The 25,566-nt window shown below is 41.9% G+C and overlaps 1 protein-coding gene and 1 long non-coding RNA gene across 3 annotated transcripts in view; both read right to left on the bottom strand.

The window, feature by feature from the left end:
* The window catches only part of MSH6 (mutS homolog 6), a 124,638-nt gene that overhangs the window by 14,574 nt on the left and 84,498 nt on the right, over window positions 1-25,566 (bottom strand). The window lies entirely within an intron of this gene.
* On the bottom strand, window positions 1,219-25,500 carry LOC143693624 (uncharacterized). Its single transcript, XR_013181534.1, has 3 exons — window positions 24,998-25,500; window positions 22,694-22,778; window positions 1,219-1,422 (listed from the first exon to the last, which is right to left on the bottom strand). It is a non-coding gene; the product is annotated as an uncharacterized LOC143693624 (long non-coding RNA).

Here is a 25,566-nt window from a genome sequence, read left to right as displayed (position 1 = left end):
AAAGACTGAGTATGGGACTAATTAGCAGGAGAAGCGAGAGAATCATTAATAAGCAGAAAACAGAATACTAATTAATAAGAGACCTATGTAACTTTTAGCCAGTGAACATTAATGCCTTTGTTTACTAAAATGTATAAATATTTAAAGGTTTTGTCATGCTGGCATTGAGGCTTTGCCACCCAGCACCCTTTTCTGTGCAGAACTGTGAATAAATCAAATATCTCAGCTCTGTGTGTGGATTGGCCTCTGGCATACCAAGTCAAAGAACCCATTTTGGGACAACAGCTACTGCCCTCTGTGAAAAATGCCAATCACCTGTCTTTAAAATTTAAAAGTTTAATAGTAATAAAGTGATTATAAAAATAGCAATATAATTAGAGTAATAACATTTTTAGACAATTTGGATTAAGACAATATAAGACAATAGAAACAAAGTGTTACGGACGTCCGGGTACCTTTTTCTGGGCAAAGTAAGCCTGAAAAACGACACAGGTTAACAGAGGATTTACCCTTAAAAACCACAGCCTGTTGTATATTCATACACCTCATCCACGATGCATAAATTCCATTCAAACACAGGGTTCTGTCTGGTCAGTGTCAGCTTCTTTCCCCTAATCCTAATGGCATCTTCAGGGCTGAGTGAGGCAGGAAGTTTGTTTCTTCTGATAATGGGGCAATAAATTCTCTTTCTCTGAAAGACTTAGGTGTCCTGTGGCTGCTATCTCAGTGCAAGTCCTTTCTTTAGGAAAAAGCATCCTACATAGCATAGTTTCTATTTTAACATTATATTATAACCTAAAACTATATTTAACACGCTACTTAAGAGAATCAATACAGCATAACTTTCTAACACAACACATATAATATTCATTTTAATATTTGCGAAGAGCCAATCATAAAATAGGCATTTTTCACATCTCCAAACCCCATTCCCTGCCTGCCATGGGGCCACAGTGCTTGTTAGGGTCAATGGTGTGATGGCATGAGCTGGAGGCTTCCCACAAAAACACCCTCAGGGAAGGAGCAGTTGTGGCACTGGCGTTGGACAATGTCCTCCCTGCCCTGCAGCGCTGTGGTGGCAAGAGGAGAAGCTGGTACATGGCCCAAGGAGAAGCTTGGACAGCTGCCAGCTCCACTTCTCAGCTAGTTTCACTGGCAGAGCTAAGAAGTGGCAGCTAAAATAACAGGATCTCTTCCCATGGTTTTGTTTTTTGGTGGTTTGTTTTTTTTTTTTTTTTTTTGGTTTTTTTTTTTCCATATTAATTGGTGAGGCTACGTCCTTTAAAAGCAATTTTCTGATGCATTATAACACGTGGTGCACTTGGTGTGACTCTTGGGGCTGTCCTGTGCAGGGCCAGGAGGTGGAATTCGATGATCCATGTGGGTCCCTTCCAACTCTGGGTATTCTGTGCTTCTGTGACTCTGTAAGACAATTCCATTTCATGGTTCTTGACAGGTATGCTTGAGATACAGCAAAAGAAAAACTTATTTTTATAAGCTTAAATCCACACAAAAATTATTTGCTTATTATTATTATTTGGCAAATATTATTATAAAAATTGTGTTACCCCCAAATAATACTTGCAAATATTATTATAAAATTATTATTTGCTCATTATTATTTTGCAAATTATTGTTATTTGTCACCAGATGCCAGTTAGCACAGCATTTCCTCCTTTCACTAACATTGCTGCTTGACATTTCAAGCCAAAGCCTCGCCTTCCCTTCTGCACAGCTGAAGAGAAAAAGCCTCAGGTGCGTTCCCACCTCCAGCAAAAACGTGGAACTGCAAGTCCGGGCTTTAACCACAAGAGGTCCTGCAAATCCGGCCGATGTGGAAGGATTTTGAAAGCCTGTTCCTTCTAAAAGAGCTACTTCCTTTTAACATCAAAGCATAACTTCCATTTAACTTGTCTTCTATTGCATTCAGAAACAATCTGGTGTGGTCTCTGCCTCAAACTGAAGCACAAAAGCAGAGGCATTTGTTTTCCTGAGAAAAGTGCAGCAGATTCCACTGCATGTGGAGTGCTTGGAAGTGGAACACACTGCAGGATGACCCCCTCAGCAGGTGTTGCTGGTCCTATCAAAAACACTCACCAGGACCATTACCTGCACAAGTGTTTGGGTGGCTCGTTTTTGTCAATGTTTTGCTTGTAAATAGGCAACACACTTTATATTTTTCTGGAAAATGACAGTGATCATCCATCTGGCAGGTAGAAGCAGGGAGATGGGATGAGGCAGGAAGGGGGAAAGCTTGGGCAAATACTGAGAGCAGACTCAGTTTTGAAAATAAAGACTCTTTTGAGCAGACTCCTGATAGATTCCCCCTGGAGATGACTCTTGTCATTCTTGTCTTGATCATTTGAGCAATGGAGATGAAAAACATGAAGGACCATCTGAATTTTGTGGCCTCTGGAGCCAAGAAGGTGTGAGTGGCACAGAAGTCATTTTATTGTTGGGGTTGAGTTTGGTGGCCCTGGGGTTTCTTCAGGCTGGGAGGAGCATGAGTCAGTCCTGGTGGCTCTGCTAGAAGAGGGACAGGTTACTGATTTGGCCGCACTGTGAATGTCCCAAGAAGAGGCTGTGATCCTCAGACTTCACAGACCACAGGGTCCAAAAGCTTGGGTGAGGAGCCTGGAAACTTTGTAATTTGTCCCATTCCACCATACCAGTTCTCCAGGTCTGGGGTGTCCCTGTGTCTGTGTCTGGGCATGTTCATGGTGACAGCCACTTGAAAAACATCGCACTGGAAGCGTACCTAAGTCTGTCATTTAGAAAGTCTGAATCCAACATCAGACACCCTTGCTGAGGTGATATCCACAAAAACAGAAATTTAAATTTGCAGTAATGGGTTGTTACATATCCCCTTTTCTCTGGGATCAGGCTGGGGGAAGCACAGAGCACAACAGCATTTATTAGACACCTTTTGTCACACTGCTATTAATAGCAAGGGACTCATTACACACTGCATTCATTTATTCCCTCGTGCAGTTCGCAAACATCTGCACTGACGGGTGGAGCAGGAGCTGGGAGACCAACCCCAGCTGGTTACTTAAAAGCAGAGGTGTGTGTTGATGTGTCAGGATGTTCAGGAAGTCCCTCCAGATCGTTTTGTTTCATCATTAATATGTGTGTATGTGTTTTATATATTCATATCCATAGATAGATAGACAATCTTGTAGTTTTGCATATAGTAGCCTTCATGGATGTTGCTGGCGTTGTGCAACACCCATGGCTGATGCCAGTGGATTTGGACAGATTTGGCAGAGTGTCTGTGCTCAGTTTATCAGTTTTTGCAGATTCAGCAGGACTGTGAAGTCTCTGGAGCCTATCAGTTCTTGGCAGACACTTGGATGCTACTGCTTGGCACACACGTCCCCTCTCTTCAGCCTGCTTGTTCCTGGTGCCAGTTTCTGCATCCACACTCGTGCCTGGTGGAGCCATTCACACTAATTCAAGCTGAGGGGGTTTTTAGGACAGAATCTTCATCTTCTCCCTAGTAAAATTCATAATTCTACTTGTTTTTCTGCCAATCTCAACAGGGTAGGTTCTAGAATAGTTAAAACATGAAAGTCTGAAGTTGTTTGATAGGAGATTACAAAAGGTGTTATTACTGAAAACTCTACAAACTACTCTCTCCTCCTCCTCCCTTTATAAAAAATTCCTATTTTTGAAGAGAAGGCCATTGGGAATTATAAAGTTGCTGTAGTGCAGACTTCACACAAAACTCATCTGAACACCAAAAAATGCTGTATTTATCATAATTCTTTTCCTCTCTCTCCCCTTGACAATGCATACACATATACTCCCACACAGCCCTCAACCAAGCTTTTTAGCTCCTGAAGTGGTTCTGAACATTTTCCATTCCAGAGACAGTGGAAATGGCAAGGATTTGTCTTTTTTCAAGATAATACCTCAAAATTTTTGAAATTAAACAACTTTGGCTATACCTAGCTTTTCTAGGTTATGCAGTGACCCTCTGCTATACATAGGCCTTTATCCAGAGTCAAGAATAATTCATTTCTATATCGTTAGTTGCTGGAATAAGGAAAAGGCTACAAGGTAATTTTGAGGTCTTTCTGGAAAAAAATGAACTCATGTGTATCAAGAAGGCTACTTAAAACAATAGCTACAACAGAAAAGCAAAGTGCCCCTGAAGCCAGGTGCCTGGTTGTTTATCTCAATATTCTTTGGAAGATTCATTTAACAGGAAGGAAAAGTCATTCCTTGGGTGAGGGGTCTTGCTCTTGAAGTTGCCAGGTGCAGTCAAGAGCAAATTGGTGAGGCTGAGGGAGCAGGAGGAGCGAGGCTGCTCCTGGCAGAGGCAGAGCCTTTGCTCACCCAGCTGATGCAGATCCCCAGCATCTGAATCTCAGAATGGCCTGGGCTGGGAGGGACAACATCCCAGGATCAGAATCCCCAGGTCCTTCATGGCAGGGCTGCTCTCAACTCCTTCATACCCCAGCCTGTCTTGAGCGTGTCCAGAGGAGACAACAAGGCTGGTGAGGGGCTTGGAACACAAGCCCTGTGAGGGACATTTGAAGGAGCTGGGGTTGTTCAGCCTGGAGAAGAGGAGGCTTAGAGGTGACCTCATTGCTCTCTGCACCTTCCTGAAGGCAGGCTATAGACAGGTGGGGTCGGTCTCTTCCACCGGGCAGCACTGACAGAACCAGAGGACACAGCCTCAAGCTACGTCAGGGAAGGAGAAGGTTGGATATTAGGAAAAGTTTTTCACCGAAAGAATAATAAAGTACTGGGATGCTCTTCCCAGGGAGGTGGTAGAATCACCATCTCTGGATGTGCTTAAAAAAAGACTGGGCATGGCACTTGGTGTCTAGGTGAGGTGTTAGGGCATAGGTTGGACTCAATGATCTTAGAGGTGCCTTCCAACCATATTTTTCTGTGATTCTGTGATTCTGTGAGTCTGTGTTGGGTTTGCCCTGGCCTCTGTGCAGGACCTTGCACTTGGTCTTGTTGAACTTCATGTGACCCTCATGGGCCTCAAGCCAGTCCAGGCCCCCTGGATGTCACCCCTCAGGCACATCAGTTGCACCACTTGGCCTAGTGTCACCTGCAAATTTGCTGCTGCTGCACTTGATCCCACTGTCCATGTCACTGTGAAGGCATTAAATACCACTGGTAGCAGTCTGGGGGACACCACTCACTCCTGGCTCCCACAGGGACACTGAGCTCTGCAGGCAGCACAGGGTGCTGGTCACCACCACAGCAGCCCCAGACAAGGGGAGGGCTGCCCTGTTCTTCTGAAGTTCTTCTGAGCCTTCTGATGTTTACATTTTTGTAATGGAGTTTCTCACGCAATTTTCATGTAAATAATGATTGTTTTGCATTCCTTTCAGGAAAAAGAGAAAATGGATAGACTGTTGGTTTGACCAGTGTGGTTGGAGAGGTAGCAACTTCATCCTCCAATCCATGGTCACTTTTTAGAATTCTATAAATATCAAAGTCGGGAAATAAACATCCCCTTTTTGCCGTAGACATCTCAGAGTGTGAGTATCGTTCATTTTGTGACCTATTAGGACAGGGAGGGCATGGATCAGATCCATGGTCAATCCAGGGGGAAGGGCTACAGGCAGGCACAGCTGCAGGGAGCGTCGCTCAGGCAGGGGCTGGGTCCTCAAGGCAAGCCAAAAACGGTGATATCAAACTTTTGAAAGCTCTTCAGATGAAATTTTGCTAAAAGAGTATTATCTGTGAGAGTTAGTGTCAAGAGCAGTCTAGGAAATTCCACTTTGGTGGGTGTTTGAAGCACCAGCTATGCGCACCACCCCTCTTTATGTGTCCGCTGAGCTGAGTGACAAATTTGCTCCCAGAGCTAACAGAAAGCTCTTAAAGTGAGAGAAAAAAAATCCCAAAGGCCTAGCTATTATAGGTAGAATTCTCTCATTTTGAACTGAACTGTTAAGATTGTATTATCCCAATATTTTGCAGTTGTCCCACTGTAACAAATGTAACGATTTTCACTTTTCTCCTTTATTTTAAACACATTTTCTCAAAAATTTTTTGTATCTTTTGTTTTCACTTTTGGCACAAGAAATGACTGTGGACGAAGATCATTGGATTTAACTGCAAACGCCTAGTAACTATTAAAAAAAAAAAAAGAAAAAATAAATAGCTCTGGCATACAAATAGCTTCTGGGGAGTGGGAAGAGGGGTCCACTGCTTCATTTGATTAATGTGTGTCCTTTCTCTGGGGCTGATTTGAGCTGCTTTGGTCTCCACAGAGGTGAGGTGGTCAGAGGTACCACTTTGCAGGGCTTACCTCGGTGACAGAGGCTGCCAGGCCAGCCTCAGATTGTGAGGTGGAACAATTCACAGGGACAGTTTGATCATGCTGATAAACACAGGTCTGAAGGCAACCTTGACCTTCCTCAGAAGTTGCCCCAAAGGAGAATTTAAGCATGAGGTGAAGGCTGCAAATAAGGCAACCAGGGGAAAGGTTAAGTTTTAGAAAAATACAACCATGACAAAGTGTTTATGAGTACCGAGGTCATTCTGACCTAAATATAATCAGTCTGGTAGGCTGCTAAAAATCACATATTCTAATACACTCAGTTTGTATAGGCCTGGAAAAATTTAGGGTGTTTTAAAAGGGCATTTTTTTCCCCAGCACTAAGTTTACCACTTGTCAGCATCCGGCATACATAAATCAGAAACTGTTCATGCAGTAACTCATTGTCCTGTAATTGGGCTGAGAAACCAACTTTATTTTAGTAGCAGAGATGATTAATTTCCTCTTTGCTTGCTTTTTTACATATCTGCAGACAGGCAGATTCCTTGTACTAGTTTAAGAAGAGCTTGTACAGCAGTGAGAAATGAAGCAAGAACTGCATGTTTATTTAGGGTCCCTTTAATGTCACTGTATGACTAAAACCTTTCAATTTTTTTTTTACATGACAAAGCATCAAAAAGAAGAGATGGAACTGTAAGATTTCAGAATAAATGACATTTTAGGGTGCTTTGCTTATATTGTGCCTTCTCATAGATGCAGATCTGAAGTGGGATGAGAGCTGTTGGAACAGCATGCAGCAGAACTACCAGAAACAGGAGTTCAAAATTCAAGAAGAGTCTAAACATAACCTGTGAAATTAATTCTCAACCAGAACTGCAGACAGACTGCATCTCCAATTCGGATGTGTTTCATGTGGTATGGTATAGATCTGTGCATAATAATAGGATGTCCTAAAAAAAAAATTAGAAAGGGAAAAAAAAAAGGCAGGAATCAAAATAAAAATGGGCCAGGGCTGAAGATGATCAAGCTCTTCTCCATGATTCCATGCTGCTCCCACAGAACAGGAACATTCATCTGCTGATTTTGTTGGGTTCAAGATGCTCCTGCTATTTCAAAGTGTAGTAGCCACCCACAGTTATCCTGTTTCCTGCCTTCTGTTTTATTGTGCTTCTATTAACAGTATGAACACTTGTGGATTTTTCACTGATACAGTTTGATAATTTCAATTTGCAAAGAAAAAAGAGCTTGCAAATCCAGAGAAAAAAACAGCTGTAATCAAACAGTCTGACCTGTATAGCACCTGGCATTGAATTTCCCTGAGTCTATCCCTGTTTAAATCAGATGATCTCTTGTGGAAAACAAAGAGTTTTGATTTAAAGGTTTGCAAAGACTGGTAATGGCAGTGGTTCTGTTAATAAAGTACTATGAGATATTTGAAGCTATCAGGGCAAGGGACATAAATTTGAGCTGGATGGATATGGTTAAACAAATTCCAAGCTTTTTCTCAGCACTGAATCGGTAAATCGGTGTTGCAAAAAGGAATTATTTGTATTTTGCATTCCTGATGTCCTCTTGCTTCAGAGTTGTCACCTGTCAGCATTGGTGATGCATGAGAGAGGCAACTGGGGAGCAGCCTGGTGATGAAGAACCAGAATGCTCACACTAAATGCTTCATTCCTGCATCCCTGCCAGATCCTGCTCGGAGAGCCGAAGGGAGACTGGTTCCCACTAATTAAAACATGGCAAAAAAACAAAAAGAGGCTTCTTTATTTCCTTTTTAAATCTATAACTTTGCTCCTTATGTGGAGCTGATCTATTGCCAAGTGACTTTGGCACTAGATCTGGAGAAATGTCTCCCAGAAGTTGTTTTTCTGGTGCGGGTGCAGGCTGGGACAAGGGTGCGGTGACATGGGGAGAGGTGGCCTGTTCTGCTGGCACTGGGTGCTCTGAGTTTCACACTGGAGCAGTGCTGGGCCCAGTGAGACCTGTCCACACAAGATCCATCCTCTGACTCAGACCTCAGGGAAAACTGGTTTTCCTAGCAAGAGAGAGAGAGTTTAACTGTGAGCCTTTTCTGAATGAGTATGCTTTTAGAAGGAAATGGTAACCAGTCATCCTACTGGAGATGAATAGCTCAATAGCTCCTCTGAGCCCTTTATTGCAGACTTCTTTGTGCAGATGCTCTGAGAGGTCTCTTTCCTGAAGTTTCTGTTTTGTTGGCAGCTTTGTATTTATGTCACTTCATTTTTAAGCGTGCATTCACTGAGCTTGTGACAGTCAAGAGCTCACTGATTGAAGTGAGTCCAGAAATGAATTTTCCCCACAATGGCAAGGTTAGTGCTTGTAAAGCAGCACAGAGGGCAGAAGGGCAGAGGTGCTCAAAACATGATTTCAAATGCTTAATAGGAGTTTGTTTTCATGAAATTCACTGTGCTTGCAGGTGCACTGGGGAGCTGGTTCAATACTCATTTCTCTAACCTGCAGTTCACTCTGTTTTATAACACTGCTATTTTAATGCAGCTTTGTTCTCACCATCACGTTATCTTTCAGCAGATGGGCTCAGGAGCCACATAACACAGATCTTCCAGGGAGACAGGGCTTGAGATCTCTGAGGTGGCACAAATGGCCTGTCCTTGAAACAAGTCGTGCTTGGCCCGAGGTAGAGCAGGGATCCTTCCCTGGTGTGTGTGGTTTAATATAAACCAGGGGAAAGGTGGAGGCTGAGAGCTCACCATGGAATCACCAGGGCTTTCCTCCTGCTCATGCCCATGATGGTAAATCTGCTCTCCCTCCTGTACATGGCAGTGTGTTGCTATAGGACATGAAAAATCATAAGTGTACACACCACTGCTCTCAAGGTGAAGCAAAGGGAAGTTTATTTTCTGACTCCAACATTTATAGTTTTCCATAAGTGTCAGTGGATTGGAGGGTGAAAGTGCCATCTCTCCAATGACACTGGACAAACCAGCAGTCCATCAAATTTCTCCTCCTCCATAAAAGAATGCAAAACAATAAGTTATTTACAGAAAGTATGTGAGAAAGTTTGCTACAAGAATGTAAACATCAGGAGGCTTAGAAAATCTTAAAAAATCAGGGCGACAGCAGTGCTCTGTGTGTCACTTCTCTTGCTCCTGTCCATGCCATTTTTGCCACCCCTCACAAGGGCAGGATTCCCTCTGTGGTTGCCCCTTTTTTGTTGCTGCATACACCGTATCTCTCCTCACATGCTACAGACACAAGGTTTCCCATTATTTAATTTTTCCTGTAACTCTTTTCTCTACAGGCTTCTCCAGTCCCTGCCAAGAGCTCCATTTGGAGCTGCTTTTCTTTTCTTTCTCATTGAGAAGGAAGCCATGCAGGGTGCTAATATTATATTCTCCACCAAGCTGCTGTTCACAGATGTGAGGACAATGTTATGCTGTAAGGTGTTGATCTGTAGGTGGTTGTCAATCTGTCCTCATTCCCCTCCTACTTTTCACAAAGTTTTGACCACCATAACTGAACAGAAACAGTGGCAAACCCTGCAGAAAAATACCACCACATTTGAATATAAAGTCCAACTCATTATTTTTTAATACTGCTTTAACATTTGGAAAAATATCAAAGCCTCAAATACTAAAGCTGACACTCTAGTGGGTCCCTAATAATTATTATTGAAAACAGTTGCTGGTATAATTGTTTTGGTGCATAGTAAGTTCTATTACAACCTGCAATTGGACTTGTAATCTCCTATTGTAGTGGCAAAAAGAAAATAAAATTACATGAGGTGTATGTGGATGGCAGCTGTTTCATGATATGGCAATTAAGCAGGCTGGGGAAGCAGCGAGGCAAGGAGTGACATGGGGACAATTTGCCTACAGTACAGAATTGCTGGATCTATTTGTGCAGCTGGCATCCACACCTTGGAGAGGCAGAGAATTTAAAACTGAATTCATTTCACTTAAGGACAAATTAGGGACAGTGCCAAACACACTAATCCTTTCTATAGGTCAGCTCTAAAAATTATTTTCTTTCCCAAGCAAGTTTCTATTTTAATTAAAACCTCTAAGATTGATATATATTTAAAAGAAGAGGTATGGTCCTCCACCCCTTCCTTTAACTGCCTGCTAAAGCCAACAATCCAGTCATGATCCTGTGGCATTTGCATGACCATGGAACTCTGCACTGACAGGCACAGCCCTGGTGGTCTGCACTGAGCAAAAAGGTTATTTGAAGCTTCATTTTTAGGATCATTGCAGTATTTTCTTGTCTGATTTCCTGTGGAGGATTTGGAGGAGACACGTGCCAGGTTTTTTGCTAGGACAGAGCAGGTTTCCTGCAGTGTGAAACCTTGGGAAGGATGTGCAGCCAGTCCTCACGTGCTCCCCTTGAGGCTGGCACTCAGGCAGCCCCTGGGGGTGACCCAGAGCCCACACAGGCTGCTCAGCCCCTCAAACACTGCATGGATGACCCTGCTGGCACTCTTCCTCATCAAGGAGCTGTCCCCATAGCTCCTATGGGCTTCCTGCACTGCTCTGCAGAACCCACTCCAGCCAACCCTGATGGCACAGCATTGCTGGGTGTTAAAAAATGATGGGCACCACCTCTGTTCATTGTATGTTTAACACAGGCACAAAAATACACAAACTATGTAGTTCTGAAAAAAAAATTGCAGGGTTTTAGGTGTTTTGCTGAATTGTAGTGAGATAATTATCTCTCTGTGAGCAGAACTGCTGCAGCCATGAATGACAAGTATCTTTTCTGTGGGACCCCATAACCTGTGAACTGTGATTTTCATCAGAAATGGGAGTTCATGTGTCTGCCAGACAGCAAATATCTATATTTCTCCTTTTCACAAATTTGAGGTTACACTACTTGCATGGCAAGTCTGCTGCTGTCAGTGCTGCCTGAACTTCAGCAGTCAAAGCTCATAGCTGTGACATTCATTCATGCATAATTTAAGCTACAATCTCTATCACTAAATTTGACTTTTCCACAGGGTTACCAGGAAACAAGGCCTCATTTTACCCATTTCCTTTTCATTACTGTTTCTTTCAGCTTCATGTTTAATGGTTTTCTGTTTGACACATTCTCTTTCATTCCTGGTTTCAGGAAGGCAGCTTCAGCCGGAAGACTCCCACGTCACTGCTTGACTTGTCTGTTACCACGTGGCTTGAACATCCTGTGTTCATAGTAATAATTCAGTGCAGGTTTTGTATTAATAGAAGTACACCTAAATCCTTTTCACTTGCCTCTGAGCATCTGCTGTCTCCTCCTACATTCTTCCTTAAATCTTAACACAGGGTCCCTTAGAGAAAATCCTGCTTCACACTTAAACGAGCTCATTGAATTGGTACTTTTTAATGCATATATTTTTACATGTCTATTTTCTGTGCATGGAAAATGCATTTCATTAGTTTGAAGCATTTTGTGTTGGAAAAATGGCTAAATAGATGCAGTAAAACCTGATCATTTTCTGGGTGAAGTTTTTGTTCCCTGTCTTTTTCTCTGCCCTCAGGTGGTGGCTTACTTACCTCACAGCCAATTACAGCTGGGCAGCACTTGCAATGGAGATTTGTAATTTTTGAAGAAACTCTTTGGTAACAGATGGCCCCATTTTTTTTTTTTTTTTTTTTTTTTTTTTTTTTTTTTTTTGTAAGGACTGCTGAAGTCCTTTAGTATCTAATTTAGGTAAAATCTGTGAGCTGACAACAGACTTATGCTACATTGCCAACTCTGGGCATTAAAAAATAACAAGTCTTTAAAATATAATGAACTTTTAAATTTGCCAGGTGATTTTTCTGTCCAAGGCACTGAGTGGTCTAATTTTCAGATATTTCCCTGGAAGAATTAAAGTCAAGAACTTGCTTTCCTTTCAAATAAATTCTCATGTAATCCTTGGGATTTTAAAACCAAGATTTCACAGAAGGTGTTGTCTGTTGTGAATTGTGAAATGAAAAAAAAAACCAAACTCAGACTTGCAACTGTGCAGCTGGCAGTGCACAGCAGGACAGTCCTGCACCCTCCTGGGGTGCATCTGCTGTGTGTGCCCTTGGGTGTGGGCTAGTGTCTGTACACACACACACGTGGTGGTAAATTCAAAAAGTTCTCTTTCCCAAAAAGGGATCAACTTTCCAGGAGTGGACAAAGGAGATCCTGCTTCCATTAACTCTCCACTGATCCATGGAATGTACCAGTGGGCAGGGAGAGCCTGAGGAGGCAGCTGTGCATCTTCTAATGGGCCTGCCTGGAGGGGCTGGGAAGGGCACAAGAGCTCAGTGCTCACAGTCATCCACCAGCTGCAGGGTTGATACCTTCTGCACCTGCTTCACGTGGAGGTGAGCAGCTCCACTGCCAGTTACTTCCACCCCACAGGCAGATGCCAGCTCAAATCACAGATGTTCACTGATAGTGCCAAGATCAGAGCAGCAGCACTTGCACAGCATCACAGACCAAGCCCTGACCTCCTGTGCAAGCACTGCAGTCACTCCAGGGGCCTGCAAAGCAGTCCTGAATTTACTGCTTCATTTCAAGCAGGTCTGCCTAAAGTGAGTGCCAATTGCCATTCATCCATTTCCCAGAACTTCTCAATGCAGCCCCCAGTCCTCGGTCTGCTGCTCCCACCTGACTGACTGAGAGCAGCCCAGCTTTGTGTAGGACAGGGATGTGACACCAGGTCACACTGATGTCCCACCACACTGAGATGGGGCACATGTAGAAGCACAGATCTGCCCCAGCATCCTTCCTGCCACGCTTGTGTGGGTGGAAGAATGTGGTTAATGCTTAATTTTCATGGTGTTGGGGTGCTGTAACAATGCAGCATCAGGATGCTGAACCTGTTTCTTCTTGGGCTGCCAGTGCATTTTCCTCCACTTTAAAGATTTTGTGAAAATGGTCTATGCTATTGTCAGAAAAAGACAACAACTCCTTTCCGAGCATTTTGCCATATAAAGAAGTGGTGAGACAAGAAGATCAAAAAGAATAAACCCAAAATAATAAAGCAAAGGGGGAAAAAAGCCCCAACACACACAACATATCTCCTGATTCTTCTGAAGAATCAGGACATATGAGAGAAAAAGAAAAGTATTTGAACAAAGAGAAGAGTAATCAGTGGAAGCAGGAGGAGAAGGAATCCTAAAACATGATTCTGGAGGAATACTCCATCTCTCCTTAAGGTACCTCCCTGCCTCAAAAAGAGCTGCAAAGCTCCAGCTGCACCTGAATCTCTTTTAAGCAGAGTGTCTGTGTGCTCCTGCTGAAATGAGACTTTGTGACTTGCTCCAGAGAACCACAAAGCTATTTCTAAATGAGCAAAAATCTGTTGGTGTAGTCTTTTGTCGGTTTGTTTTTATTTAGAAGGATTGTTTCTGTTCTCTCACAGCCAAGCCAGGGACCAGCAACACCATCCAGGATACTGCAGTAGAGGGAGCCACACCATCACCATCCCTAACTGATCCTGTAAGTCTTTCAGTAATATTTATTACTATTATTATTATTATTATTATTATTATTATTATTATTATTATTATTATTATTATCTAAGAGCTGGACTGCTAAAGACATTTAAGTATCAAAAAATAGAAAAAAAAATTGAAACAATTTGGAAAAAATATAGAAATTTTTTTTCATCCTTTACACAATATTATAAGCTGTGTTTTCTCATATCCCTGTATAAAACATTGAGACTACTGGTTAGCCTGACTGCTCAATTATCCCCCTCTTCCAGAGTTTTGTTAAAAAAAGAAAAAATTTATGAGTCAAGCCAAAACACTAATACTGTAGATTTTTGTAATCTTTTTTAGGAAAGTTCCAAGTTTACATAGTACTGTAAAGAAGTTTGCAGGGGGAGCATCCCTCTTGTGATGTTTTCAAATCCTGCCAGTAAGCACAGTCAGTAGTGGGTTCTTCTAAATATCTTTCAGTTTTTCTAGGCTGAAATGGTCTTTTTCCCCCTGCTTACACATTTTGACACCCTTAACTTTTTGTCCCCACTTTCCCCTGTTTTTTTGCTGTTGGTAAAAGGTAAGCCAGTTAATATCTGCATGTTCAATATATCCCCAAATTGCTGTGTGATAAACAAGAGCTCCCCTACCAACACCAAAAGTGTTTTTAAATGAATTTTAATTAAGTTAAAATGTTAGATGATTGTTCTTTTTGAATTGTAGTGGGAGGTAACAGGAAAAAAATGAAGCTAAGAACAATTCTGCCTTACTGAGAAATGATATCCCCTAGGTTTGCTAAGTAGCACATTAATGATGCATATGGATTATTAAATTCTGGAGAGTACATCACTGGCATGTAAATTTCCCTTAGGCATGTGGTTAGATCACTAAGTACCTGCATTTGTCTTCTGAAAGAGTGATTCATACATAGTTGATTGGGATTTCATACCACACTTACACCCTCTGCAAATCCCTCCTTCTGATTGACTTTTTGATTTGAGTATCAATGGTAGCCTCTTGTAACTTGGATTTCCAAGATGTTAGAAGTAAAAATTTTCAAAATTTAGATGTAGTATGAGGTGACACTCCAGGGATTTTCAGATTTAAGGACAGGAAAACAGTTATGGCACAAAACAGGTCCGGCTTTTGAGAGGATTGGCATCTAAAAATTAATTACTTCAAATCCATAGAATGATTGAGTGGTTTGGGTTGGAAGGAACCTTAAAGACCACCCAGTTCCAACCTCCCTGCCATGGACAGGGGCACCTTCCGCCAGGTTGCTCAGAGCCCCATCCAACCTGGCCCTGAGCCCTTCCAGGGAAGGAGCATCCACAGCTCACCCTGTGCCAGTGCCTCACCACCCTGAAAATAAAGAATTTCTCCTCATATCTAACCCAAACCTACTCTCTTTCACTTTGAAGCCATTCCCCTTGTCCTGTCACCCATGTCCCTGTGAAAAGTCCCTCTCCAGATCTCTTGGATCCCCCTTTAGGTCCTGGAAGGTGCTCTGAGGTCTCCCCAGAGCTTCTCTTCTGCAGGCTGAGCAAGCCCAGCTCTCTCAGTCTGTCTCCAGCCCCCTGGGCATCAAATCACCCCCCAAATCACCCCCTTGGCTCAGTTTTGTGCCACGGATCAGCATCAGCAAGGGGGTGAGAGGAGCATTTTGAAAGTCTGACTTCATGCAGTTTGGAGAGGGAGAAGTGTGAATTGCTTTCAGACTGGGCTTCTCTGTGCATGAATTGCAACACTGTGGTTTGGTATTCAGTCAGAACACACGGCACTGTGGTGCACAGGATTTTGTTTGGGATTACAAACAGGGAGAGCTGTATATAAAGTTTGCTGAAATTTTTCATACAAAAAATTCATTTGCTGACAATGCACTTTTGGATCAACTGGAGTTATTTGTAAAACCAGACCAGAATTTGGCCAGTAAGCTTCATCAACAAATACAGAAAACTTCCTAAAATTTTAAAAAGTTTCTTTTAATACAATATATTTTAATGAGGTGTGTGATTTTTCAATTTAAAATAATGCTTAGCCTTGAAGTTAACTATTTAAGATGGTATGAAAGTGTATTAAAAACAAACAAAATATTAGTATTTGATTTCAAAACAATTTTGTTTGACCTCAAATCATTGTTCCTTTCTCTTTTGATCAGGATGAAACCCCAGACTTTTCTTTTGACAATACTTTAAATAATCACCCCTTAAACCCCATATATTTATTTATATTTTTTAAAATATATATATTAATATATATAAATATATTTATTTTATGTATATTATATATATATATATATATATATATATATATGTGTGTGTGTGTGTGTATATGTATATATATATATATATATATTTGTTCCACTTCTTTATTTAAAAAAATAATGTATTTGCCTCTTTAGGTCTCATTTTACAAAATCTCTGAGCTGCCAATATATGAATGAGGCTCTGTCAGTCACCTTCTTCTTGCAGGTGCATCACATGGGAGGGGAAACTGGAGTATTCCTTGCACAGTGGAACTGAGAAATAAAAGTCTACAATTTAATTGTAATTAACTTGTTTTGTAATTCTGTAATTCTGAAACCAAGTGGACTTAGTTCTCCTGTGGTAACCCTGTGTGTTGATGGCTTACAATGACAAGGAGGATTTTGTGAATTACAGGAAAGATTGTTAGTAGATATTGTATGCTTGGGTTTTCAAAAAGCCTTTGACAAAGCTCCTCGTGAAAAGGTATTAAAAAAATTAGGTTTCCATGGGATTGGAGGAGAGGTGCTTTTATGGTTTGAAGTCTGATAATGGGGTAGGAAGCAGAAAAGGAAAGGCAAAACTGTCATTTTCAGGACAGAGAAGAGTCAACACCAGTTCTCTCAGAAACTGGATGTGAGGCAGGCTTTATTCAATGTCTCACCCTGGAGAGGCTGGTGGGATGAAGATACCCAAATTTAAGGAGATTAGGAGTCAAATAAGGCCCTGAAAGTCAAAAAGGTGGCAGATGATGAAGGTCAGAAAGGTGGCAGATATACCCCAGAGCAGATAAAAGTCTATTTTGTATATTGAAGTCACTGTCCCATAAAATTGAGCTCCAAAGAGGCATTTGGAGCCCTTGGGAAAGGCTCCTGCAGCCAGCACTGGCAGGTCACTGAAATCCTTGGCTCAGAACACAGCAACAGCCAGAAAAGCAACAAAACACCACCAGAAAGGGTCCTGGAAACAGAACTGATGGCACCTGGGTGCCTTCACAAAGGAGCAGGGCAAGCCCAGAGCTTGTGCTCTGCCTGCTGGTGGAACCGGTCCCAGCACCTCAATATGGGCAGGGAGACACTGGACACAGCAATGAGATTTTCCAAGGATGGAGCCACTGCCTTGCATGGAAAGGACAAAATGGCTCCATTTTGGGGGTCCATGGTCCCATATTTATCTCCTTTCCACGCCCATTTGTTTGGTGTGGAAAGGAGAAGGAGGAGTGGGATGTAGCTGAGGTTTACAAAGTCACTCCAAGCTGGATGGGGAGCTGTTACTCAGCAAGGTGTGCAACATGGGGGCTGAAGGACACTGATTGAAAATAACAGGAGATGGGTTTAAAAGAGATGAAAGATGTACTGATCTCCATAACAAGGTCTGAACTTGGAATTAAAACTTTTAGGTTGAGGTAAGAACAGTTTAATAATTGAAAACAAATTAAAATATAATAAAAATAGTAAATAATAATTATTTAAATACTGAAGAAATAAAGAAACAAGTAATGCACAATAAAATTGCTCACCACTCACTGACTGATGCTGCATCCCATTCCTGAACTTAGATCATTCCCTATCTGGGTAACTCCCCTAGTTTATATTCTGGGCATGATGTTTGGTGTGGAATATCCCTTTGGCCAGCCTGTGTCCCCTATCCCAGCTATGCCCCCTCACAGGTTTTTTCTTTTCCATCCCTCCTCCCTGACAGAGCATGGAAAAAAAAAAAAGTCCTTGACTTAGGATAAACATGACTTAGCAAAAACCAAAACATCAGTGTGTTATCATCATTATTCTCCTTCTGAATCCAAAACACAGCCCTGCACCAGTCATTGAGAAGAAGTTAATTCTATCCTAATGCAAAAAGGGCCCAAGCTCAGGTAGTTTCCTCTCAGGGTCTCTCCTGTTGCCACTGCTGGACACAGCACTTGGTCTGGACCCAGCCAGGATGTTCTTCTCTCCTTGTATTCCACATTTCCAGTGAAGTCTGGGCTGGCCCATCCCTACAGCACTGAAAGTAGCTCATTAGAGCTGTCACCCCAGTGCAGGTGGGCCCAGTACCAGACGAAGGGGTTTTTAAAGTGGGGAGAATTGTGGTTGCTCATCTTCACAGGTTTCCTGGGCACAGTCTAAAGTTTCCTCATGTTACCTTTATTTTAGAGAGGTGAGAACACGCTTTTTGCTTGTGTGCGAAAGTCATGAAATGACAGTGAGTAGTCACTTCTCAGAAGTCTCTTCTCACAGACAGTGACAGCCCCTTCTGTGGAGCTTTTTAAAATACAGAATAAACTGTGAATTAGCAAAGACACACTTCTGTCTGAGTCACCAGCCCAGTCCAAATGACATCTCAAAGCTGTGTTGTGCTGGAAAGGCTCATAACTGTGGAAGCCAATTTGAAAAGTACTTATTCTTAATAAATGACAAGGAGTAACTCCAGCAGAAAGGAGCTGGCTGGCACAAGACTCCTTCCCCCTTGGTGTAAAAGTCAGCCCACAATGTCAAATACTTTGACTGCCTATGGGGTCCCAATACTGCCTGTAGGAGATAAAAAGCAAGTATGCATTGAGGGCACAATAATATGGAGGACTAAGCTACAGTCTTTATGTAAGACATTCAAAACTATTCCACAAGCCTGCAAAAAAGGACAGAACCCCCTAGGGTTTATGATGAGAAATATGTGTAAAAGGGTTAGGGATCTAATGTGCCTCGCTCTTCCACCATAAAGATTTTTTGTGAGATTTCTAGAACATGAAGTCAGATGCTGCTGCCAAATCTGCAGCCACAGGGGGCTCTCAAGTCATGAAAAACAGCTCTTTATTCCCTTAACTTATTTGGATTTATAGGATTACTGTGCTGAGGGCTGGCTCGATGCTAAGCACCCTCCCACATTTCAACTGGCTCTTGAGAGAGCTCTCAGCAGTTGTTTTTCCCACTGAGGCAGGGATCCTGAGAACATCACAACTGGAGGGCTTCATGCTCAAGTGATCTCTGTGTCTCACCCCAGCACCTCCATTCACGCTCCTCTGTGCAGGGTGAACTGAGAGATTTCATGGTTTATTGACAAAATTGTGAGATCCACACTCAGGAAGAAAAAAAGCCAGGATTGCTTTGCAGAATTGTGCTGCATCTAAGAGAGGAAATATTTATCTGGCAACAGTAGTGTTTCTTATAGCTTTAAAGGTCCAAAAAAGCCTCCAAACCTGAGTTGCATGTAGAGACTCACTGGCAACCTGCACAGAGCACTGCCAAAGACTCCTCTGGAAGCCTGAAACCTTTTGAACCCCTGGAGAAGGTCTTGTTTATAAAAAAACCCACTGCATTTTTTAGTCTCTTCATCTTCCATGTGACCTTGAAGCTTGTACTGCTGTAGGTCTCCCCTCTTTGGTGACCAGTGACAGAACCTGAGGCCTGAAGCTGTGTCAGGAGAGGTTGAGGTTGGATATCAGGAAAAAGTTCTTCCCCCAGAGGGTGGCTGGGCCCTGCAACAGGGCAGTGCTCACAGCACCAAGCCTGGCAGAGTTCAAGAAGCATTTGGACAAAGCTGTGCAGGGCCAGAAGCTGGACTCTATGATCCTGATGGGTCCCTTCCAACTCAGCATATTCTGTGGTTCTGTGCTTCTGTGATCTTTGTTGCTACACTGATACACACTACAGATGGTTTATACATCTGAGCCAGATTCTGTCTCATTTCTTTTTTTTTTTTCTCTTGACTTTTTCTCCTCCATTTCCTATTCCTCCAAACTGATGCACTTTCGCTCCCGTTGTGTTTGCAGCTTTTATGTGTCACATTCTGCTCTTATTGCAGGGGTAAAAACCTGGTGGCCTTGGCATGACACCAGTGTAGCTGGTCAGAAGTGCTGTCCTGGCAGCTGAGCTGGGTTTTTGGGGTCACCAGCACCCCAAGGGTGGATCCTGGGGTGGGTGCTCCTGCCCCTGCAGCAGTGCTGCCTTTGGAGCTGCTGGCAGGGTTGCACACTCAGTGACTCCCTAAAGTCAGAGGACAAAACTCAAATCTGCATGTTCAGAGACGCCTGCAGATCTTGGAAGAGCAGTAACACTGAGGGGGAGGTGCTGAGCAGAGTTCCAGCAGTAACCTCTTATCTAACTGAAGTCACAGCAGCAAATCTGGCTGTAGCCTACGCTGCTGTCTCCATTCTCTCTGCTTCTATTGTTTGTCAATTTATTTCCCTTATTTCCTAAAGAAAATAAAGCCGGAGCATCTCTTCAGTTCAGCTTCTTTTCCCCAGAAATGTAGCCAGATAAATGGGGCTACTGAGAGAGAAGTAAGAAGTAGAAATGCATTCACATCTAGTTACATTATGCAGTTGTATTTCTGTTTCTATTTGTACTCCAGATGCTTTACTATGACTCCTTCCGTCAGTTCTATTTCCTTTTAACTCCCTGTTAAGGTTTTCTTTATTCTACAAGCCAGTAGCATACCAAAGGTTATATTGAGTTCATGGTGGAATAGAGACCTCAGTTAAATGTCATGGTTTATTCCAGTAAATCAGAAATAAGCATATTTTCAGTCCCTTGAGATGACACTGTCAGATCACAAATACTCAAACCAACTACTGTTAGCTGATTAGAAGATGAGCAATTACAACAGCTTGGCCCAAAAAGCTCCCCCCCACCCCAACCTTAAAAACCACTTAAAAGCCTTTATTAGTTACAAAAATACTTCAATGATTTAACAGATGAAAATAGTAACAAGTACCAAAAGACCAGATGATGCTTTTGGTTATATCACATAATTGAGTTTTAAAAATGGAGAGGAGCCAATTCTATATAGTAGGAGTAAAGCAGGCTGATAACATTATGGCTCAAAGGGAAGAATGGCTTTCATCAATTCTACTTTTCTGCAGAGTCCTGGCTTTTTTCTGCTGCTGGCCTTAAGTGCCTAATTGTTCAACACGGTTTCCTGACAGATTCAGCTTTCCCTTATCCCCATGTGGACTTCAGGGCTCTTTATACAGAAAAAATAACAGTTTACCAAGTTATGCAACATTCATGAACTTTCAACATTACTTTTCATTAGACCCTTTTATTAAATGACATTCCCAATATGTGGTGGCTGGAATAAAATAATTCAGAGCCCATAAGTATTGCCAAGGAGCCTTCCATGACTCTCTACTCAGGAGCCTTTTGCTCCTGGTTGTACTTAATCAGTGCAAGCAGCAGTGGATAATAAAAACCTCTTCTTTTTTTGCAAGAGAAGAAGGAAGAGCAGCAGGGCAACCTGTAATGCCTACATTGATTTGCAGGGCACAGTGATTTAGTGAGTAGGCAGGGCTTGCCACAATTATCTGTTCCTTCCTTTTCACTGCTCTTTGCAGGGCTGGCTGTCTCTAGCCTTGCTGGGACCATGGATTCAGGAATAAATATGAAATGAAGTTACATACAGGAGTTCACACTCCTTGGAGAACATCTCAGGCTCTCAAGCATATCACATTGCATCAGTTTCCCTGGAGCTCTTGTTTCAGGCCCTCAGGCAGATAACATTGCATCAATTTCATATTTTAAAGCTTAAAGCTCTCTGTAAGGGCAGGAAACTTGGCATTTCTTTTTCATGAAAATGCAGAACCTGATGTAATTGTATGGCACTGTGAGCTGGAGCCCAAAATAACTGCATTGTGCTGCCTTGACCATAAAATTACTGAAGGATTTGCAGTATTCCCTGAAAGTTCCTGCAGAGCAACAGCTCTACCAGTGCTAGAGCTAGCAGGACTGTAAGTCATTTAAACAGTGCAGGGGCTGCAAAAAACTGGGCAGTGTCTCCAGAGTGCATCCCACTGTGCCTGCTCAGAGGCTCCTGAAGCATTCCAAGGAGCCCCAGAGTGGCAGCCATGGGAATGTCCCATCTCCACAGGGGACATTTCTGAGGTGTCCTGGGTGGCTTTGTCCTGTCATGCTCTGTGACAGCACTGAGGATAAGAGGAGAGCCACACCATCCTAGAGAGCCCAAGCCTCCCTCTGCAATATTCCTATGGAAATGTGGAATGCCTGGATGCTGTTCTGGGCACACCCAGAGGTCCAAGCTGTCTGGCATGTTCAGTGAGGCAAGAGATGAAAGGTTCCCAGGAACACAATTTCCCCTCTCCTTTGTCTTTGTGTGATGCTGACAAATGCAGTCCCCCATCAAGGAAGCACTCACCAAAGTGTGGGTTTTATTTTGTTCTATTTAGAAACTCTCGAGTTCTTTCAGATTCCAACCTGCTCTTAATGAGTGCTGACAATTTGCCTTTGCCAAAACTGATATCCAGATTCTTCTTCAGATATTCTTAAACTATTATCTTTATTTGACTCTGCATTGCACAGAGTAATTTCAGTTTAATTATTTCCAGGATGTGGGTTAAAGAAATTGTAAGGGGTAATATGTCAAACACAAGGTAGATTCTTCATCACCTAAAAAAAAGAAATATCAATTTTATAGATAGGAAAAGTAACTTGATTTAATATTTTGCCAAACAGGTCTAATTCTCTTTATACTTTACTTCTATAGAATAAGCTTTGAAACAATAATATTCCTCTGCAGTAAATATCTGATGCTTATTTCTATTTTGTTATTTGCTAAGAAGGAATTACTTGTTAGATCTTCCAACATTTTAGTTCATAATATGGTTCAAACTATGTTTTGTGTAAGGATGCTGCACAACTTGTCTGAAAATAATTTGGAGATAGAGCTGGTAACCAATCTATGTGTCAGACAAAGCAAAAAAATGTAGTTAATACATGAAAATTACACAATGAATCCAAACATGTTTTTCAAGGGTTGCATTTTCTACTCACAGGAAATTTTTGGAGCAAGTAATTTTAGTTTTCAGGTAGCTTCCACTGGACAGAGAGAAGTCCTTGCTCTTCAGATTTGCCAGGCCTGGCTTGTGTTCCATGAGGAGAATTTAATTAATAACAACAAAATAAAGCAGAATTTGCTGGTTAAATACAATGAGACGCATCCTGGGAATAAATCTCATACACACACAAAAAAAAAAATAAATTGAGCACCAGCAAATAGCAAAATTGAAAATGCTCTCTGAGAGATGCTAATATGAATCTGTAGATTGAGAGAATATGATTGTATGCATCTGATACCTCTTAGTACTTAATTGCATTAAATTAAATCAGTTGTTCAGGAGCTCACTATCCCTTCTCAGATTCTCAGACAGCTGCTGCATAAGTTCTGATGGCTCTGAGTTCATAAGTAATTTATTAGAGTTAGTCTCATGCTTGTCAAAAGCGTCAAAACTTATAAAAGTATTCTGGTAGATAATTTCAAGCAGTAGAAAGCTTTTTCCCTCTCAGAAACCTGTGTGGTGGTCATGAATACCTGCTGTAATTTTGTGACTATTGGTGCTAAATTTGCTTGTCTTACCCAGCTGGGTGTTCTTCCAGTCTGTAAGTAGACTGAGATTCTGGAAAGTTTTTTTTTAAATTTTTTTCCCCAGAAGAATCAGGATTTTTTTTTGTTTGTTTGTTTGGGAAAAAAAATCCAGAGGCACTGGGAAAAAAGCTCCCATTTTCTCAAGTAGTAAGGTCTATGTTATAAAAACTGAGCAGGGAGCTAGAGCCATGAGTCTGCTCCCTGCTCCCTCAGCCTTTGTTTGCAACATTTCCAATGCTAAAGCTGCAACTTCTGCAAGCAGAGCAGGAGAAAATGGATCTTGAAATACAGTATGAGATGGTGCAAAACCCTGTGGACACAGCACACAAAATAAAAATGTTTTATTCTTTCATAAGACAGCAAAACTACTTAGATCTGCAAATCCTGCACCTTCACCCAGCTTTCTGCTCTGGGTGGGATGGAGGATACCCAAGTTGTGCCCTAGGGTGGAGGTGGGACATGGCTGGACCAAAGAGTTCTGCATCTCCCAGGTATCTAACAGTCACAGACTGTGCACTTGTTACCCTTTTTCTAAACAGTTTCTGTCTTCTTGCAATAAATCTGTGATTTTCAGGGAAATCTGGTTTAACTTTACCTAAAGACTTTCTTTTCCCATAAACTGTCATGGAGTTAAGCTACATTTCCCCCCCCCTGATTTTCAGCATTCTTGTATTTTTCACTCTGATTATTTCAGGTTTTTTCATCACCTAGTGTTTTGAGGCACCAGCGGTAGTATTGTTGGTGTAAGAGGGTGATAAGGATAAAAAATAGATTTTATCAGATAAAATGGAAAAACAGGGCACCTTTCAGCCAACTAAAAACTGGCAAAGACTTTTAATGAAATAGTACTTTAGATTTGAGAATAGCAGATGACTTCCAACAAGTTGCAGTTTCGGTCACTCATGAATTTGAACAGCATAAAGAGGCTTGAGCCATTCTGCACAGTAACCCCTGTCATCCCAAAGGTTCATTTTCCACTGCAGGATGATAATTATCCTTTTTCTCCTCTGTGTTCACTCACACTATTATCTGGCACCCCTTTACCACAATTCTATCCTCTTTGCTAGATTCTCTTCCTCCTCTGGACTAAAAATAAGCTCAGTCCCTATACATGATTTGCCTTTGCTTCTTAACCTGATAAAAGTATATTCAATGTCAGCAATAAATTAATTTTTACAAAATTTTATTTTAGCTTTACACTTTCAAAATTATGTTCACATGTGTGCTTCTTTTGCTGCTCCCTTTCTCCTGCCTTTATTCACTCCTCAGCCCTGAGGTCAGTGGGCTTCCATCGAGTGCCTTCATCTCTCTGCCCACAGATCATGCTCTACTGCAATTCAGCAGCTCCAAACATTTACATTTAAAAATCATGAATGCTCAGGGATACAGAAAGGCTGTCAGCAAGAGAAACACCACCAGAAACTAAAGATTTTTGTGTACACAAGGGACACAGCACCAATTTAAATGTCTCATGTGCTCTTGTATCCGTTGTGCCTCAGCCCTGACCTTACAGACTGGAGTTTGCAGCTAATGGACCTCATGATAGCTTTTGATTTTCCCAGGGTGTCTGGAGGTGGCAATCTCACAGCCCATGCCAGGAAACATCAATCTCTCAGTTTTTACAAAGCCTAATGGCTCACAAGCACCTGACTTCCAGCTGTAGGAATATGATATTTTAAACTGCTGCCTTTCTTGTCCTTCTAAATTCTTACCCCAATCAGTTGAATGTCAGTCAAATTAATCCACAAAACACAGAGGATGAAAAATTATTAACTTTGCTCCTGCTTGTTTTGCAGAATCAAGTCCATTTGTCTTATGCTTGCAGGCTCTGGACAGTTTAATGAAGTGTTGACATGTACTAATGACAGGCAGGGAACTGCAGCACTCCTGTTTGCAGGGTTACTTCTCCTCATTTCACACTGGGCACATCAGCATCCTGTAGCAAGGACTGGAAACCATCACAGGCAAAATACAGAACATTTTGAAGTAGACTCTTCAGGGTTTTTGAACAAGGAGAAGAAATGGAATTAATATACTGCTGGGATTTTATACATTTTTACCATATGTGATGAAAAGCAGCAAGGGGTATATGGGACAGAACATGGCTACAGTACCTTACAGAAGAGAAAAAAAAAATCAGTTGAAGTCCTGAGGTTTTCTCAGTCTGATTCCAGTGTTCCAGCCTGTTTGTTGAGTTTTTACATCTGTGGTGTCACAATGGCTACAATGAAAACATTGTATAAAATATGAGGCATTCTTACAAAAAGAAACAGCTGAATGG

This window comes from Agelaius phoeniceus, chromosome 3, assembly GCF_051311805.1.
Source record: "Agelaius phoeniceus isolate bAgePho1 chromosome 3, bAgePho1.hap1, whole genome shotgun sequence".
Taxonomy (NCBI): Eukaryota; Metazoa; Chordata; class Aves; order Passeriformes; family Icteridae; genus Agelaius; species Agelaius phoeniceus.
The sequence above is the reverse complement of the archived record's forward strand: the minus strand, read 5'-3'. Positions and strand labels throughout refer to the sequence as shown.